This window comes from Centrocercus urophasianus, unplaced genomic scaffold, assembly GCF_019232065.1.
Source record: "Centrocercus urophasianus isolate 14NV4802_14NV808 unplaced genomic scaffold, USGS_Curo_1.0 seq_18, whole genome shotgun sequence".
NCBI lineage: Eukaryota > Metazoa > Chordata > Aves > Galliformes > Phasianidae > Centrocercus > Centrocercus urophasianus.
Window position 1 is genome coordinate 10056958 of NW_024884733.1, and position 19872 is coordinate 10076829.

The window sequence follows — 19872 nt, forward strand, 5'->3', positions numbered from 1 at the left end:
TGCCTTTAGGTTTGTCAACTGGTAGGCTCTTGAGTAGATAAATAACTAACAAAGCCCTCAGTCTAGTGGTTAAATACAGTCCTTCAAATGGCAACAGCTGGTACTCTAATAGGACTCTTACAGTTCATAGGCTCCACCAACAGTGCCAAAAGGAACTTTGTGCAATCCAAACCAAACAAGCTATCCAAGATATGAACCATCCATTTCATGTGAAATTTGGAATATTATTTTGGCCAAGCAAACATTCTGACCTGTCACCTTTCCAGCTACGTTGAGCTGGGGTACAGCAGAGTCTGGAAACACCTTTCAGTTCACTGTTGCCCCCAAAATTAGTGCCAGCTCCACAGGGCTCCTTTCAAATCCTGATCCAATGTAATCAATTACCCAAATCTTATGTGATTGACAAAACATAAACTTAATCCTCTGTGAGCCATTCTCTGTTCCATTCCACTGGAGAGCTCAGCTAACTCATTTGGCTATCCACCAGAAAACTGAGGCAGAGGGAAGTGTTCCTGTAGCGACATTAGAATCCTACTGGAGAGCTGAACTTTGCTGTTGTCAACATCATCTCTTTATGTCTTTCTTTAAAATTTGTTTACACTAACCCCTTTTTAAACTCCATCTTCTGTTATTAACATTTCTCCTATCTCACAGTTCCTCTACTGTCCAATTTCCCACTCTTTGCAATTTACCTTTAGCTTTTTTTATTACTAACTGGTTAATAGGACCATTTTAACTATTGCAAGTACCTGAGTTTAACTGAGTTTTTCAGAGTTTAACCTTGCTATCATCAACATATAGACATGACGCTTTAAATGAATTTCTAGGAAGTAGGTCCACAAGCTTCATGAAATGAAATTCCAAAACTTAGGAGGGTTTCTCTCTGTTATTTTACTTCTGACAGAAGTTATTTCTTACTTCAACTTTCAGTATTTCTATGCATTGCTATTTTTATTTACACTAGGTTTATTATTTATTTATTTATTTATTTATTTATTTACACTAGCAGAAAAGAGGTTTCAAAAATTGTGGAAATTAAGGGCTACTTTCAAATTTGCCAGATATAAATTTCCTGGAGCTCCAGAGTATTGCAAAATCTCTGCCTTTTGTTTCAAAGTAGATACATAACCAAATAAGAAAGCTTTTTTAGTATTTGTCTGATAATTTTTCAAATGAACTTAGTACAGCTAGGCACCAAGTCTTTCCTGTGCCTTCAAAGAAAATGAGTTCCTATGTTACTCAGACTTGTTTAATGACACTAGCCACCTTGTATAGCAAAAATCTTGTAAAGTTATTCTGTATTGTTCTATTCAGTTTTTGAGGGCAAAATGTTGTGGTGATTTAAATACAATGAAACTGAGCTCTTTGCCAGGATCTCTGTAGTGACCCTTTTCAGTGACCTTGGTCAAGTACAGGGCCGAAAGTGGGAGTAAACGGAATTTCCTGTTACAAAGAAAAGCACTGTGGCAAAATGCGTAAATGTTTATCTAATCATTTGAAATACTTCAACAAAGATTTCTGTCAACTACAAAATGGCATTGTTTGTTGGAATGATTAAGACTAAATGATGAAGATGCTAACACTATTTACTCAATCTGCATACTTGTTAGTGTGACATAATCACAGCATTTCCCATCAAATATGCTCCTCCTGATATGAATCAAGCTCTTTTATAACAGAGTTCTACACTATTCATCAATCTGCCTCTGGCCTTGACTGCCAAATACAAAAATGCGTGCTGATTTTCAGGGATGTCACTTGACAGCAATCTGCTCTTGGTTTAGAGTAATAGGCTATCAGAAAAACACACACTAAAATAATTACAAGCTTTTAGAACTGAATTCTGGGTATATTTTTTGTACCAGAAGTGCAGTTCTGGTACATATGTTTGCAGTCAATGGGGTTGCACTGCTTATATGCACCGAATTCAGACCTTCATTCATCATTAAAGTTAATTGAAATGTTTATTGAGAATCACAATGTGATATCATCAGTGTCATTATCAGGCATAGCGGGGTCTAATTCACCTGAGGATTTTTATCCATCCCCATATACTTCATGATATTTGTATTTTATTTTTTTCTCTTCTTAAAATGTAGAATGCTTTGGGTAGATAGTCCTTACCAGTACAGCGAATCATCATTGCTAACAAGGTATAGATTTACAGGACTTGGATTCCAAATTATTATCAAACCATATCAGAGAGAATAACGAATCCAGTTTGTAAACACTAAGATATGCTGTTGGGGGATTTCAGTACTGGGACACTTAACACTTGTTATTTTTTCTTTGGCTGAACTGTAACTCAGAGTAAAATTAAGGTGAAACCTGCTCTGTTTCATTGGCTTGATTACTGTCATCCTAGGATAATTAATTCACATGTCAGTTCCATAATCTGATAAGGGATTATGTCCAGTGCTGCATGCCAGGTATTGAGCAATCAGTCACCTTCACATCGTGTGAAAAGTCACACGAAGTGCGTTATTTCTAAGGGCTGCAAAAAGTCAAGATTTGAATTACAGAAACAGCTGTAAACATGACACGCTCCTAGGTATTTCTTGATGATAGAACACCTGGTTGTTTTAAGATTGTTTCTTGTAAAGATACAGTAGTCTGGAAGGTATTTATCTATGTTTATAGAAGGCGCATTTAATTGGATTATTAAAACAAATGCGGGAATCATCATCCTTTTCTGCTTGAACTGAGGAAAAGCAATGCTTGAAAAATGATTATTTTTGAAGGTAATATTTCTTACTTGAATTAAATGAATTGAATTAAAATACCATCTCTTTTAATGTCATAGATGGTAGATTATCCTCTGGAACTAATATATGTGTAAAATGAAAAGGACAATCTTTCAGTTTTGGTAGCAAAGTAAGACTAACAAGACACATACTGAATTTCAGAATTTCTCAATGACAAACTGTGGGCAAACTGATGACATTCCTTGTGCCTATCTTACTTGACTTGGAGGTAAATATTAACTTTCCTATATCTAATTTTACTAGACTTATCAATTGAAAAAGCTGTTTATTGTTGTGCTTGTAGCAAGGTGGGACTTTGCTCTCTGTTGGAGCAGTGAATCAGAGGGAAGAAACAAAAAAAAATATATATAAAAGATAATAATTTTGTGGCTTTAAAACACGTTTTCCTCTTTTCTTGTTCTCTTTCTTTGCCAGTCCGTAGTTCTCTGCACCTCAATTTCCAGTCTGAAAAATTGAGTTACTGTTATCTATTTTGGACCGTAGTTTGTATGGGCAATGAACTCTTGAAATTATTAATGAGCTTTTGAATAGAAGTGTTCGTTGTACAATAACTGCATAAATGTAACTGTCTAGCTGCAGTCTAACATCCCAGACTGTTTGAGGATTGAAAAGAAAAAAAAAAAAAGAAAAAATTGCTTAGCATTTCAAACTCTTGCTGAAAGGAAGGAAGGAGAGGACACTGAATGATCAGGGAAATGCCCAATTTTTAGGAAAAAGCTGATGTTAATGTTGTACAGAATCAAAGTTACTCTTGCTCTTTGTGGAAATTAATCTTCTGATACTGGTTTGGAAAAGGTTGAGATGGTTCCTGTAAAGTATAAATGGGTGACAAAATCAAGGACATCCGTACCAGTACTGTACTTCTTTTTATTCTTATGTTGGTGCAAGCAAAACCTTTTAAACCATTTGTGGCCTGTCCGTTTGTGTCATTTCCCAATGGAGTAGGTAGCTGAAAGTTTTGGTTTCAAAACAGCATATGGGTGGGAATTATCAGGTTGCAAGTTTGTAGGTTTTGTTTTTATTTTTCTCCTTGAAGGAAAGAGAGTATAGATGACAAGTGGGGAAAAACTCTATTTTGTTCCAAAAGGAGCTGCTCTGCCTGTCTGCTGTGAGTTCTGTAGCTGACTCAGTGTTCATTTTATTATATATATTTCTATTTAATCACTGAGCTCACTTTTAATCTTTCATTGGTTCTTTTCCAGACAGCGCTTTGGAGCTGCTTATTAGCTCTATCCTTGTAATCCTAGATTTTTGCTGTTAAACTGTTAAATTGAAGTTTAGCTTTTAGACTTGTGGGAATTCATGCTGGCTACAACAGTGTTATCTGTACAGCTGGCTTTATACTATCCTTGATCCTACTGGAGAATTGAGAGTCAAGTGAGGTGGATTAGGAGAGATGCCGGACAGAGATCGTTATTCACAGCTGGTAAAGTGAGCATTTTATTCTAAATGCAGTTCTAATGGCCACTGATGTCTCTGATGTCAGGACAGCATGTGGAGGAGGTGACACGTAGCAGACAACGAATCTGTGCATGGTGGATGGAGTTGGGCTCATTCGGGGAATTTATTAACTTCTTATTAATTTTTCTAGCACTGAATTGAGATCCTGCCGTAGTTCATCTAGAATTTTATTTCAGCTTTCAAGTTAAATAATCCCACCACCTTTAAAATTTAATGAAAAAAGAACTAACTATTGGAAATTATAGTAGTATGTTAAATAGATGAATTCCCCTGGGAGGAAGGAAAGAATTATTCCCCAAGGGTCCCTAACAAAGGAAACCATTAAAAGGAAAAAGTGTGTATGTTGAGTATATCTCGATGACTTTCAAGGTGACTATGCTAAGTGCTGTTGGGAGACTGTGGCAGCAACCTTTTCAAAGTGTGTGCTCTGTAGAAGCAAAACACCACATCTTGTGAAGCTAACCTAGATGTACACAGGAAGTATAACTGGCTAGTATAACTGGGGCAGCTCTTGTCTTAGAGATAATGGGGTCCATCCCCAACCAGATTTTGTAAATTGACATAAATCTGAGTTTTGCTTCCCTCAGCATTAAACATGCTGGCACCAAACTGAACACCCCAACACACAAAGGCAGGAAGAATTGCAGTTGTTGAGATCCCCACCCATGAAGAAGCACTGTAGCTGCTACTTGTACTTAGCATTCAGATGCTGTTACTATTTCTGGCTTTGTTAAAATGTTGACCTAATCTTTGAAGTATTCAAGCTTTTAATTACTGTGCAGTTAGTTAAGTAGCGCTTGCTTTTCTACTGATGCTATTTATTGTCTTTCCTAACAAAAAGGCAACTCTTGAAACATGGACTGCTAAAATGTGCTAAGGAGATTTTCTGCACAGTGGTAACATGTGCTGGGTGCAATCTTGTGTGGGTACAGAAACTGCTAAGAAACCTGGATTTTTCCAGTGTGATATTACGTCGCGCAGGATAAATTTATCCCTACTGAATTCTATGTTGTCATGGATACGCTGCTATTGGTACCTGAACTACCTAGTTTAAAACTAGCTTAGTTATGTTGGTTGTCTGGTACTTTCTGCAAAATTTTTGGTATAGCTGGGAAGTTAATAAAATATGGTTCTTCTGTTGTATAGAAGTATTAGCTCCAAAGCAACAAGCAGTCTTCACCATACATTTCTCTGATACTGACTAGTTTAATATTGAGAAATGAGTGCAAAGTAATTTTATTGTGAAGTACTGTGGGGCAATCTTAGGGTGAGATCTTTCATGGCAGACATTTATTTGCATCAGATATTGGAGGATATTCTTGGTGGAAGATTACATTTCTAGTACCACATTCCCCATGACCATCTTATTCTACCAAATTTCAATTTTTAGATAAATATACTGTAAATATTTGCACTTATTAATGCAAATGGAAATCGTTTCTTTATTAACACCAAGCAGTAGAAATTGAAACTGTTATGAAAACTGATATTACAGTGGGTTCTGTGACGTAAGCATTCTCTGCCTTAACCTTTTAAAAATAATTATAATACTGTTCAGTATATGGTTATCTATTAATATATATTAACTTCCAGGAAGCTGTTTAGAATCACATGTTAAAAAATATTCAGCTTATAGGAGCACACCCTTCTTAAAGAATTAACACTATGAGGAGCCAGATGAACAACACTTTGAGAAAGAAAATGATGCAAAAGGAGATGATGTTTTCTGCAAGGTTGTAAAGCTAGCTGTTTGAACAAGAAATGGCAGTATAGCAGTGCTTGCATTTGAAGGGGGTAAATCACTGCTAATTTATTTAAAAACAAATGGTATATCTTTGCATATACCTTTGCTAACAAATGTCTGATGCAACTTTTACAAAAGCAGTGAAAAAATGACAAATAATGACAAGGCTAAAGTAGATTAAATATGAAATAACTTGCTGAGCTATAAGTCAGTAAAACCAAAATCCTGTCTGTGCTACACTAAGCCAGAAAAAATAATTTATAGTTTAGTTTTTATTTCCTTTTCTTTTTGGGACCTAGAAAGGCTAATACTTTTATAATAACTGTTTGTTGAATGTCTGACTTCATGATCCTGACCATGAAGCACTGATCCATAACTGCTGAACAGGAGACCGCTATGGAGAATTTATGCTTTAAACCAGAAGAGTGTCTCAAACTATTATTGAGTTGTAGCACTACAATATAGCTCACAATAAAGCTTGTAACAGCACTGAGTTCTTTGCAGCTCTTTTCTCTTTAAAATCTCCTGATACTCTTTTAAATCAAGTTCTAAGGGGAAAGCCTGTTTTCCAGGACAGTAAATAAGATGTTTATGGAGAATCCTCTCTTTCCCACTGTGCCTGAGCAATCCAGGAATTACAGTAGGTTATTACTCCTTTTCTTCAACTTTGAGGGAGATGATGGCTTAGGATAAGCCCGATGGTGGCCCTAGCTACCACACAAATCTTTCCTCAGGCTAGATGACCGAGGCCAAGAGGCCACAGAAATATTCATAACTCTCAGACATGCTCTTAAATTCCATCTTGCCATGTGCAGTGGAGCTGTGTTTTGTGCCGCTGCATGATATTTTTCTTTCAGCTAAAAAATGAAAGGAAGGTGACATAATTAATAAAGACTTAATTTAATAGTTTCAGTGAGGGGCATTTTTTTTATACCAAACTAGTAGCTGACCTGTAATTTTAAAATGTGAGAAAAAAAGAGAAATTCAGATTCAGCATCTGTTTGAGTATTCTCCCCATAACTTTTAAATGAGCAGTAGTTTAATATCAGCTGTAGCTGCAGTAAAAAAATGAAGTAAAATAAAATCATACAGAACCTGTACGTCTGTGGTAACATGATGCTAGTTTGTTAATAATGAAAACAGCTTGAAGCATTTGGAGAGATAAATTGTATTGCTGGGAAAGTGAAAAGTGTCAGTATGCATTTTCATTATTTGGTCTTTTCTGAATCAGGAAAAGCCTCTGATCTGTTTTTAACAAGCCCCACTACAAATATAATCTAAGTAAGTTACAATTCTTATTCACGTAAGATTCTCTCTCTGTAAGAGATTTAAAAACCTTATTTCTCCTATATTATTATTCAGCAGCTGCTTACCAGAATTGTAACTTTGTGCTAAGCATAAAGATAAATAAATTATAGTTAGGCAAGTTTATCATTGGAGAAAGTTTGCTTAGTGCAGATTAAATGTTTAGGGTTTTAGTCATCCTCTTTTAAGACAGGGTGTAGATAATAGTTGAAAATCTTGCAGACCAGTGAAGTCTTGTGGGTAAAAAAGGACACTACCTGTAATGCAGCCTCCTAAAAATCAAGTTGCCAATGATCTTTGTTAGGTCCTTTTCCAAATCATGAAGTTGTTAAAAATTACATTATGAGAAGGTTTATACCTTAAAAACATTGCTTTCTTTAAACTAAAACTCTTCTCAAAATGACATTTGGAGGGAGTGTTTCATCTCAGATATTTACTGTGCAGTATAATGAGAGCAACTGAAAGGTAGTTACATTGAAAAGTGCTTTCTAATATTAACTATATACGTTGCTGTGAGGTGTACCTGTGTTGACAGTGAGGTAAGAAGGAGATATAATTCTCTCATTCTTTCTCCTTTTAAAAATAATCTTGAACTGCATCTTCCAATAGGATTCATTTTATTTGCTTCTACAGGCAAACTTTTCTGGGCTATTACATTTATGATTTAATGGACAAATTTCTGTTTAAAAAGATTAATTTTACCCTGGGATTTGAGTGAAAGCTCTGGCTCATTGTGCTCTGCAATAGTAGTATATTTGAGAGCTATGGGCTTTGATGGAGGGCAACCTGCCCTCTGCTCCAGAGAATGCCTCTCAGGGGAATGTTCACTGCAGTACTTTAGATGATAACCACTCTCAGAAAGCGTAATGGATGACAAAGCAAATGGTGAGATAGTTTGACCCATGCCAGTTTGAAGGCTTTAAAATTGCTGACCTTACTATGAACTTACAGTTTTTGGTTTTTTTTTTTTTTTTTTTTAACTCCCCTGTGTAGGAAGTGCAATACAGGTGCACTGTGATTCTTGCCAGAGAGGTCTGCAACTACGTGTCCTGTAGCTTCTGTGATGTTTTCACAGTTAGTATAATTTCTTATACGATGTATCTTTCTGAAGACAGAAATGTAGATCCTTGTCACAAAGTTGTCATGGGAGAGACTATGCGTTAGATAAATAGTTCCGATTTTGGCTAATTGTAAACTTCTGGCTTTCTTTACTCTCTAGACACCCCAGAGTGACAGCGAGCCTTAAATGATGCCTTCCACTTTTGTAGGTATTTCAAAGTTGGCTTTAAAGTTTCTTGTTTGGAGCAAGTTGTGTTGCCACAAGAACATGTAATGAAAGTCACCCTAGGATATGTTGTTCTTTTTGGCTGCCATGGCTACATTGCTCATGTTGTCTCAGCTAGCAGCTCCGATATATCTAATAAGCTGTAGACACAGAGGTGTCTGCAGTGTTGGTATGTGTCTTGAGTTTTCCTTGGTGCACAATATGGACAGAATTATGCAAGGTTCATACATCTGCTTTGCAATAGTACTGTGAAATTTTGCTAGTCTAGACAAAATATATTTACCTGTTGTTCAGTAGGATGTTAGCATTTCACTTACACATCAAAATGTTATTTATAAAAGAAGTCAAACTGCAATGTAGAGAAATATCTGTCCATCCGGATTTGTATGAAATGTATTGTTTTTGTGACTTTTCATATGTCAGCTTCAAGCAGGAGGAGGGAACAGGATGGACAAAAGATGACCAAGAAAACAGCATCAATCAAATGTATCCAATTCTGCAAAACTTTCCTATTATACTTTTTATTGGCATTGTGTGGACCTTCATAGTGAGGTAGATGTAACTCACTTTTAGACTTTGCCACTCAGAATTAATGAGGTTGTTCTAAGTTTGTGCCAATAAAATCTTTATACTTCACACTGCAATACATGCTTTATATAGCATACAGAAAGAGAGATGTATAGACATTTATCCAGCTTATTTCTTTAGCTTCAGACTTACAGAGTATAAAGCTTAAGATTGTGTATCTTTAATACTTCAGTAGTCCTAAAATGTCCATAACTGTAAAGGTAAATGGTCTGTGAAATGACAAGCTTAGCATCTTTAAAGGAATAATGTGTTTAGAGTCCTGATGAAATAAGGGTAAATCTGTCAATATAAGATCTACTTTAGAGAATATGATAATTTCCATTAAGTTATTTTTTTCTACAGGATAATAGGAAAGCTGTTATTCAGTTAGATAAAAAGCCCATTAGATGTATTAAAAGAAAAAGGAGGGGAACCAAATATGAATTTTAACTACTTGAACTCAACAAAGACAACGAGGAAAAAAATTCTGTTTGGCCAAGCCAGTCAATATTTGTTTTAATACAAATAACTAAGAAAACTCACACTGCAATGCAAGCAAGCTAGAAATGCCAAGTGCTCCAATGTAGAAACGATATAAAGACTTATTGGAAAGAAAAAAAAACATTCAGAGGGCTTTAAGTTTTCTTTTGGGTTTGATTTTATTGCTAAGCTCAAATATGTTTCAATGCATTAAAACTGAAAGATCAGTGGGGGAGAATGAAATTTTTATGCTTGAACCAGCTGAGTATTTTGAGAGAAACTGCAAAAATAACAGTATGTAAGACATCACCAAACATAGATATATATGTATTCTAACAACAACAACAACAAAGCCCTCAAAACTTATAGTAATTTGAATGGTAATATAGCAAATAGAAACAGCACACAAAATGCATATTCCATAATAGAGACAGAAAGCTATCTAGTTCTTGAAAGCACTTTTGCCTGAGGCAGTCTCTGAGATGCAAATTTTGAAACCAGGGAAACATTCTAGGAAAGCAACCTCTAAGTCTGCCTAGAGGTTATTAAAATTTTCCTTTGGCATTGTTTGTTGATCAGTGTCCAAGGCAGGATGCAATACCCAGGCAACTGGCCTTATCCAGAAAAGTTCTGTGTCAGCTACTTGCATTGCTGGCAGTATCAATCTCTAAGTTTTTATCCCATGTAATAATATCAGACAAACAAATAAGCATGGGGTAAATCTACCACAGTAATTGTTACTCTTGCATAACATTAGGCATGCTCTTAATATCTCTGAGAGAGCAAGGACACAAAGTACACTGAGTTAGAATAGCAGACTCTTAGCTGTGTGTTTTCAGCGCATATTCTAGTACTTTTCATAAGTCACTCAAACAAGACATTATCCATTTTGGGCCAGCTGGGGCAAATTTGTTTCTGTTAAGACAAATCTTTCAGAAATAAATATCAGTTCAACTTCAGTAGAGTATTCAATTCCATATATGAATATACTCTCAGAGTGAGAATTGAGGAAAAGGTCAGATGATATCATTAGCATTGCTAAGAACAACTACAGGGTTTGAGAAGGCTGAAGAAAAGTAACACTGGACAGGAGCCAGAAATCTGCACTTTGGTGAAAAAATTTCATTGTCCTAAATACATTATTTCTATTTCCTTTTGATAGGGATCTTTGAGGACTGCCTCAGCCACCGTTCAAGAGTTAAATTGTCAGCAGTCTTAATGATCTTGTTCACCTAGGTTTCCAGTAGATAGAAATACTAGTCTGAGGCTTCACAAGCAATAAAATCTATGAAGACGTGATCAAGTGGTTAATTGAGATGTATGTTTTCTCTTATTGCTCTTTAGAGGATGAAAATGTTCTAAAAGGACATGTCTCTTGAATGATATAGCTATTATATGCTATCTTTAATTACGTAGTGAGATTTTGTTGTTTTAGGTATATTCCAGTACCTTTTACAGTACTTTGGTACAAGAAAATGTATAAATGTAAAAATGTTTCTAACCAAGTGAGTTCATTGAGATGTTATGTTGAAGATTAAAAAGCTAAATCTTGCAATTATTACAGTCGTAAAGCATGCTATGTAAAAGAACTTAGAAGTATTTTAGATAATGATTTAGCACCTTCGGTAGTCAGTGGAAGAAAGCATATGAGATCGGTCCTAATAGATTTTCCTTGAAAATCAAGGAAGACGAAGTGAGTTATGAAATCAATCTGAACGAAGCACATAACAGCCTTAAAGATGTCCACAATGCAATGCAGAGAAGTAAGCACTTGAATGCAGTAGCGCTGTGTCAACATATCTCTGTTTGAGCTAACCAGCCCACTGAAAGGCACGGCAAGTCAGCTGTCGCATTTCTCTAAAGAAAGCAGTTAAGTGCAGGACATCAGCAAATATTTCTGCAGGCTGAATAGCTTGGAAGTCAAGGCACACATGTTCAGCCTGCAGTTACAGATATCCCTTAGTTTCCAAGTTTTATACAAATCTCCAAAGCATAAAAGATTGTATATTTTCCACAGTGCTTATTTCATTTCACATGGTAGCATCCGATACCCTTGCTGCCATTTCTCTTGCCAGCTCTCAGTAAAAATGTGTAGCCTGCTCAATTGCCATCTCTCATTACAATCCACAGTTTATAAATAAAAGACAATGACTGTTTAAAAAAAAAAATAATCAAAGCACTTGGCTGACAACTGGAACGTGTTATTACACATCTCTTTGTTTGCCATGAAAAGGTTGTCATTTTCTTCCAAATGCTAGTCTAATTTTCATAATAACAGTTCTAGCTCACCTTTCCCTTTTTAAAACAGCATTAAATTAAAAAATGGATCTGTTCCAGTGGTCAAATCTGTTGGTAGCAAAACATACTTACTCTTAATGGGAGTGTAACCTTGTTAAAGGCTGAGTGAAAGCTAAATGATGTCCTTGCAGAGAGAGAAACAATGTAGTTCGTTTCTGGCATAAATTGAGGGGAAGAGAAACAAGAGCTGTAAACAAATCTGTGTAATGGAGGCAAGCTTTGTGTCTAACAGGGTAACTGTCTTAAACAAAGGTATGACTGTTAGAGTAGGGTCTGATAGAAGTGAATGACTGGCAGATGAGAGGCTGTTGTGGTGACCCTTGAAAACATACGCTTTTCTTCTTTAGAATCTGTGTTCTTCACTATCCTTGACTGAGGAAAAAAAAATCACTGCACATTTCCTAAAACGTATAATAAGAGTTTCTCTAAATGGGAACTCAGCTGTTGACAATTCCATATGCATGGTAGGTAAAAGCTTTCTCTTGTTAGTGAATCACACTCAGTTGAAAAATTTGCAAATCTGATTCTTAGGTAGGGGAAGACGGAATTTCACTGGAACTGTGTTGAGTTACACAAGCTGACAATCAGCACTTTAACATCTGAAGCAGTATGAGACAGTAATAGATGCATCAAAAAACACTCGGATGTTCCCCTGCAATATATAATCAATTGTATTAATATCAATTTTCATAAATTGAAGCAAATATTTAAAACATGAACAAGATAAAGTTTCCTATGAGCTTCCCATGAAATTAGCAGTTTGGATTTAAAGGGAAAGGTAATTAATTTGATAGAATTATGTAAATGAATATTTGTAATTGATATTTGTGACTTTAAAGAATAGAGGGAGAGTGTGGGGAAGTATTAAAAATAAGGCATGTGGACACTTGAACTGGTAACTGTAGCATTACAATGACAAGTAAAAATTGGCTAAATTGCTGAGGAATTCTAGCTCTGAGTTTTTCTCACAAATACGTTTTGTTAATGGAGAAAAATGCAGCAAAAATTTCTACTGTTCCCATAGATCCTCGTACTGAAATAGGTAGATATCCACTTTGCTGAAGGCTTATAAGCAAGTCACGGTTTCATGGTGGGATGAGAAGGGATGCCACCTCTTGTGCCAATGGTACAGCTTCTGACTGAGTGCTGATCAGGGTTTAAAACCAGCTGGACTACTCAGCAAGAAGCATCTGATCGTGCCTCACCATGGGACCAGTTTTGTGGTGAGTCTAGAGACTAGAAAATGTAGTGTATAAGTAAACCTCGAAAAGAAATATTATTTTTTGTACACTACGGTCAATCATACAGAAGCTCAGTGTTTGAAGGGACAGTTTCACCTGTAACTAAGGAAGCATTCAGTACAATAGTATGTAATCATTGCTATGGCAACATTTTTTTTTTTTCCTGATTGCTAGATAAAATGTTGGTTTTAAACTTGTGCCTATAGCTTGTAAATAGACTTGTTTATCCTTGTTTTACTTACCCTATATTCTCAATCACTACAATGAAGCTTGTAAAGAGCGCTTGTAGAGCACAGTACAAAAACTGATGAAGCATATGTGTTCAATGACTTGTATACTGACACAATAAATTCAGTGAAAAACTAATTATTAATGATAGTAAAACAATAACAGTTTGTCCTCTATAGCTTCTTTCATCAGAGAAGCTCAAAGAGCTTCACAAATATTAATTAAGCCTTAGAGGACCTTGATAAGCATCTCTCCCTTCCTCTTTTTTTTTTTTTCCTCCACAACTAATACTAATCTGTGGATTACAATGATTCAGAACAACAAATCAAGAAGAAATGGAAAGGAAAAAAAGATCCTTGTGCTGTGTAAAGGTGCCACAGAGTCACAGCCTGCGCTAGTGAAACCAAATGCTGTGTTTGATGCTATGCCGTATAATCTCTGCACCTGCCTGTGCACCCTCATTTTCATTAAGCGTCTCTCAGGTCCACAGTGTGTACAACCATGTAATCAGAATTTTTTTTGTCAACGTCTAATCCTTTCCTAACCAGTAAGCTGTATTGATTGCTCTTACTGCTTGTTCTTATTTGCATTCTAATATGTAGATTTAGCCAAAGTGATGTGATCTTTCTCATTATTATTTTTATTTTAAGAAAGTTATTTTAAGAAAAAAAATTCCCCAAGCTTTATAGTTTGTAAATTTAAGCAGAGAGAAAGTTGGTCTAGGATCTTGAGATCTAATTCTATTTGCAAATGGTTTGAACATAACTTCAAAAAAAAATATTTTAATCTCATTACTTCAATTTCCTGCTTTGGAGAAGAGATAAAAAAAAATAAATTTTCAGAGGTTCTAGAAGCATTATTTAATTGTTGTTTTAAAGATAGTGTAGCTAAGGTTATATGCATTGCCTCTGAACAGAAACAAGGTAATAATCTTTTTATTGAGGCATTTATTTATTAATCCTTAATGTTACAAACTTGGCCACACAGATCAGGGCATTCCATAGTGGATGAGATTTTGATGAGCTCTTTTCCTACAACCTTGCCAGCAACTTTATCTTTCTAACCCCATTTTAATCAACTAGAAGAATGCAATAATCTTAATTATTTTCCAGAGTAAAGTCAAATCTAGTCAGGATTATAGCCTTACACAGTGTCATTTCAGAAATGCTGTTTTCTCTCCTTGGACTACCGGTTCCCTTTTGTCTTTGCTGTTCCTTACTTCTTCATCCCTTTTTACTTTTGGGACCGCTACAGTTCTTCCAATCTGACAACTATCTGCTGCCTATTACAATCTTTCATGGTAGTTTCCCAAATGCAAAGTTGAGCTGTTAAGGTCTCTGAAGCTTGATCTCAGGAAAGGAAGAATGTCCAGATCGAAGTTATTCAACAAAAGATTTTTCATCTGGTTTATATTGTTATTTCAGACAATCAAATGATTTCTACTCAAGTAAAGACAACTATTTGTGCCACCAGGCAGGCTGCAGGCACTTGTTCAGAGCTGTGTGAAAATCACTGATCTGGCAAACAATTCCTCTTTGTTCAGACACGTCATTCTTATCTTCACATAGAATTTCATCCTCAGTCTAAACTTGAAGATCATAAAGTAAAATTCCCCCACACAGGAAAGCAAATCAAGTGAGAGGGAGAAGTTGAGGTGAGCCTTAGGTAGCCTGTTTTCTCACAGATGTCACGTAGTGGAAACTTGCATGCAATTTAACCTGAATTTTAAAACCCAGTTTCTGCCAAGGTGCCTCCTGCAAGCTGGTTCTGTGGCACGGGCTCTGACCTAGTTATTCACAGCAGCTCTTGATAAGGAGGGCAATTGTGTTCATCCTGGTTCTCCTGTGGACAATTATAGAGAAACACAGTATTGCTTAATTCTAATGAATTATATTCAGATATTTGATTAGCCACTGCAGAATAAAATTGCAGATGGTCTTTTTCCATCCAGAAGAACATTTGAAGCTGTTTATCTACCTGTCCATGAGCCCAGAATGGGAAGAATATTCAGGACAGATGCCCTTTGAGTGCCTGTGTGTGGGCAGTAGCTTCCTAAAATTTCTTACTGCTATGAGCAATTATGAGTTTGAGAAAAGCAGTTCAGGAAGACCTAAGCTAGATAGTACACAAGTTAGCTAGGTGCTTAATGCATAGGGGTATGAAATGTCTCACTTAGAGGAATTTGGCTCTTTGTGCTCCAAACTGTGTCCTGGAGAAATCTATCTTTCTAGTACTATTTTGGGAAATTAGGCTCCCTGACCATGCTTTGAACTGCATGTAAACTCATTCTTTAAAGCAGATGGTCTGAATATGACTCTTGGGTCTAATTCTCTGCTTTCTACTAGCAAAGAGGAAATGTAACATAGGGAAAATCTGAATTGCTGTTGATTCTGTTTGGCGGGGTTAAAAACTAAAAGCTCTTCTTCTAGTGCTATGAGTCTCAATCAAGACTCGTTGTAATGTTAGAAAGGATTATTTAAGTCTTCAAATTATTGTCAAGAACAACAAAAAAGGTGAATAAAAGCATTCAGAATCAGTTTTCTAAAAGATTAAGATGAGTAAGATATTTTGTGCTTTAGGTCCCAGAATTAAGAATAATTAACTTTTCAGACAGAAAATTTTGTTTGTTGAGACTACTCTTTTGTAAAAAATGAAGGACTTCTGCAATTCTCTTACATCTTGCCACCCAGTTCTGCGATATTAGCAATCTTTGGGCATTCATGCACATACTAGAAATTCTACTTCATAAATATAATGAATAGTTCCAAACTGTTATTCACTGCTACATGAGTCCAAAGAGCAAATTTACAATTATATTCAGTCAGAGGTAAATTAAGGAGAATTTTCTTCATCAATTAAATTTATTGTAAAAAAGCTTGCTTGCTGTTGCCATCTTTTGCAGATCAACTTCAAATCACAAACACTATGCCAAAAGCTGCTTGTTTAGCAGCCACTGTGGTTACAATACCCAGCTAATGATTTATTCATCCATTTCCCGTGGTTTTGTTGATTTGATAGGATAACATAACACTTACTTGTAACACACAAGAAATTTAGTGTTTTGGCTGAAGTATCTTAGCTAAGCCGTTCTTCTGCATTTCTTTCAGGCTTTGGGTTCCATCACTTTGCTATTAGCGTGGTTTAATTAGCCTTTCCCAACAGAATGCTTGTGTTAGAATATGAATGAAGTCCTGTAGCATTCCCATTCAAGTGTGGGATCACTAGGTTAATCTCTACATGAAATAGTTTGGTTGCTGAATGGGAGGGATGCCATGCGGGTTAAGGCTGGTGAAGTCAATATATTTTAAGAGATTTAGTAAGACACACTCTTCAGATGTAGCTTCTGCGATGATTTAATAACTGTGAATTACTTTTATAACTAATTGGAGTGCAGCTTTAATTTCCATCCTTTCCATTTGCCGGATGACAAAGACCTGAAGTAATCAAGCATAATCCTTCTGGGCTGTCATCCTGGGAGCTGGCAGAGAGCGGATGGCACTACTTCAAGTTTTCCTGCTATACAGAAACATAAAATGAACCCTAAGTTATTCTGTGGCATCGTTATCTTCTGACAAAGCACAGCATCCTGAGACTGGGAGTTGCAAAGCATCAGTAATGCCCAGGTTTGGTCTGGGAGCTGAGATTAACATGAGGAAAAATCTCCTGTCCCTTCCGAGCCACCACCTGGCAGTTTAGCCAAAGCTGCATGGTTGGCTACCCTGTCTGCTTACTGTCATAAATTGTTCAGTTAAAATTTTGGGCATCTAAGGGTGTGCTCAGTTGCTATGTGTCAAGTGCTCTAACACCTGGTCACCTGAGTGGCTTTACTTCAGTAAATGTCTCAGACTGGCAAAGGATGGGACACTGCAGGGCAGCAAGGGAGTGGTGACAGGGAAAAAAACACAAGTTGCATGAGGATTTTCCTCAGGGGAGAGAGCAGTCTTGTTCAAAGCTTGATGTGTGACTTTTGGCTGGAATAAAAGTTGGCTTGATTGAAAGCTGAGGGAATGGGATCCACATGTCAGAAAGAAAAATATTTCTCAGTGAGTAAGAATTCTCATTAGTAGCTTGCTATATACTGCCTGTGAGAAATGAATAGAACAGTTACTTTTATATTTACTTTTTTGTTAAATGATCATTGGCCTGTCTAGCTATACAGCACTATTATTACCAGAAGGAGAACACTGCAGAGTGATTGCTTAATTTTATGTAAATACTCTTTACTCTCATACTTATCCACTCTGAAACAATAGTTCAACAGCAGCAATTCAAGTGGGTCAAACTTGTTTTCCCTGATTACCAAGTAAATTTAGCAAAGTGGATTCAAACACCTAACTCAAATACTCCTTACTTTACCTTCTTAGAGAAGGCTGTGAAAGAGGAAGCACAGTTACAGAGAAAGGGAAAAGCCTGTGAAATTGACAATGAAAGGTGGGTAGGGAGGTATGGAGGAGCCCGTGTTTCTATACCTATCTGCCTTGGGTCAGGACCTCGGTACAAACTGCACAGATGTCTCCACTTGTCTCTGCTGTCAATTACCTCCCTTGATCATTCCATTTTTAAAATACAGGACTTTTGGCACAGCGCTGATAACTGAATTTTCCCACTGCTACACAGTTTGAGAGCAACACAAGTAATCTAGTGATTATTTTTTAATGAGATTGCATTATTCTGCTTGTTGGTGTTTAATATTCAGGGTATTGAACAACCAGTTTTTGGTTCAGTACGGGCTGGAAAAAACATATTACCAGCAAGGGAAAAGTTGCCAATAAGCAATAGATGTTATTATGTTCCTAAAACCAGACTTTCATCTGCCAGTGTCTTGTGAGGCAGTTCCAAGAAAGCACCCATTTTTGCTTGCAGAAAAGGATTGATACATTCTTGTAGGGCTTGAGATACTTCCTCACTGCTACAGTGAAAAAAAATCAGCTGAAAAACAAACCTGCAGCACCTGTGACTTCAGGACAGTGAATAGGGGTGACATCCTTGTGCTTCAGAGCCACAGGGCAGTCTTTTCTAGTGAAACCTCTTCCCCACACTGTCCTTTCTGCTTCATTCTGAAAAGAAGGTAAACGTGAGGTGGCAGCCTGCTCTTGGGTAAGCAGGTAGGGTAGCCTCCACTGAAGGACTGACTGGATAGGCACAGATGAGATACAAAGTTTCCATGTTTTTACCCTTTTTCACTCACTCACTTGGGAGTAACAAAGATACACCCAATGTCCTCAGATATTTATATGAGTATTTAAATGAGTACAGCAATTGACTGCTACTAGAGTAGATTTCGTGACACCTGAAATATTGCAATAGACTTTAAAATTGTTTTTCATTGAATATTTTCAGTAGAACTGCTTGGACATCTAGAACATCACTTTTTCACTGTATTTTTCCTTAACATGGAATGAAAACCTCTTTCTGTGTGGAACAGGTGCATAGGATCAATTAGTCTCCCTGCTCAGTATACAATGTAATTTAGCACCTCAATTACATGAATTACACTTTCTGTAATTGAGTATGTCTGGGTAGGGTGAAGTGTACACTTTGGAGCTTAACCTCCATTGATATATCATACTGTAGATCTACAGTGTTTGCATAATGTTTAGCCAAACTGGTACGAATCTAAAAATTTAGTCAAATTTGTTTTTTAAAATCATGTGAAGTATGCATGGAGTGGAACTTGAGGTCAGCTGCAGTGCTGTTCATCTTGGTTTGTAGGGATGCTCTGAAGTCAAACTAAGAGATATTAGTTTTGGTTGTAATATTGTTGCTGTTTGTGCTCTGGTGCTTCCATCCTCTAACCAATATTTTAAAAAGCTGACTGGTCTCTAGTAGCCAGATGTTTGGTCCTACCTGATCTTGTAAGCTAGCAGCAGTATTAGATGTAGCTTTCCAGTGTTTCTTTACTTCCTTGGCTTATACTGAAAGTAGTTTGTGGGTTTAAAATGTGAGGTGATGGATAAAATGGTATAGCTGAAGAGACACAAGACTTGCAACAAGTTTAAGTCTCGAAATACATATGATATGTTCAACTTCCTATGGTAAACTACTGAACATCAGCCAGTAGTGAAATGAATGAGCAGGTCTAGATCTTTGTGCTGGTGAAGAATGTTCCTTGTGGTACCAAGATCTGAGGCCTTTATGGTAGGAATTGTTATTGTACTGTCAATCTGCTGGTGTTACTGCAATAGAAATACTGTGTTTGCTGTTTGGGGAATTAAATGAGATACTGTGATTGTTCTACTTGAACTTATGTCATGCTCCTGACTTACAGAATTTAGAATAAGAACAAATGGATATTTTCTTCTATATTGCTAGGTTTTCAGGAGTATAAATTTTTTCCTGCTCTGAAAGTCCTCAAATGTAAACTTGATTTTTTTTTTTTTTATTTTCACCCAATGAAAATGCAGCTGGCAGGAAAAATATTGTCAAAAAGAAAAGAAGAAAATAATTTTGGAAATAAAAACAAAATTACGAGCAAAAGCAAAAAAGAACAAAACTTTG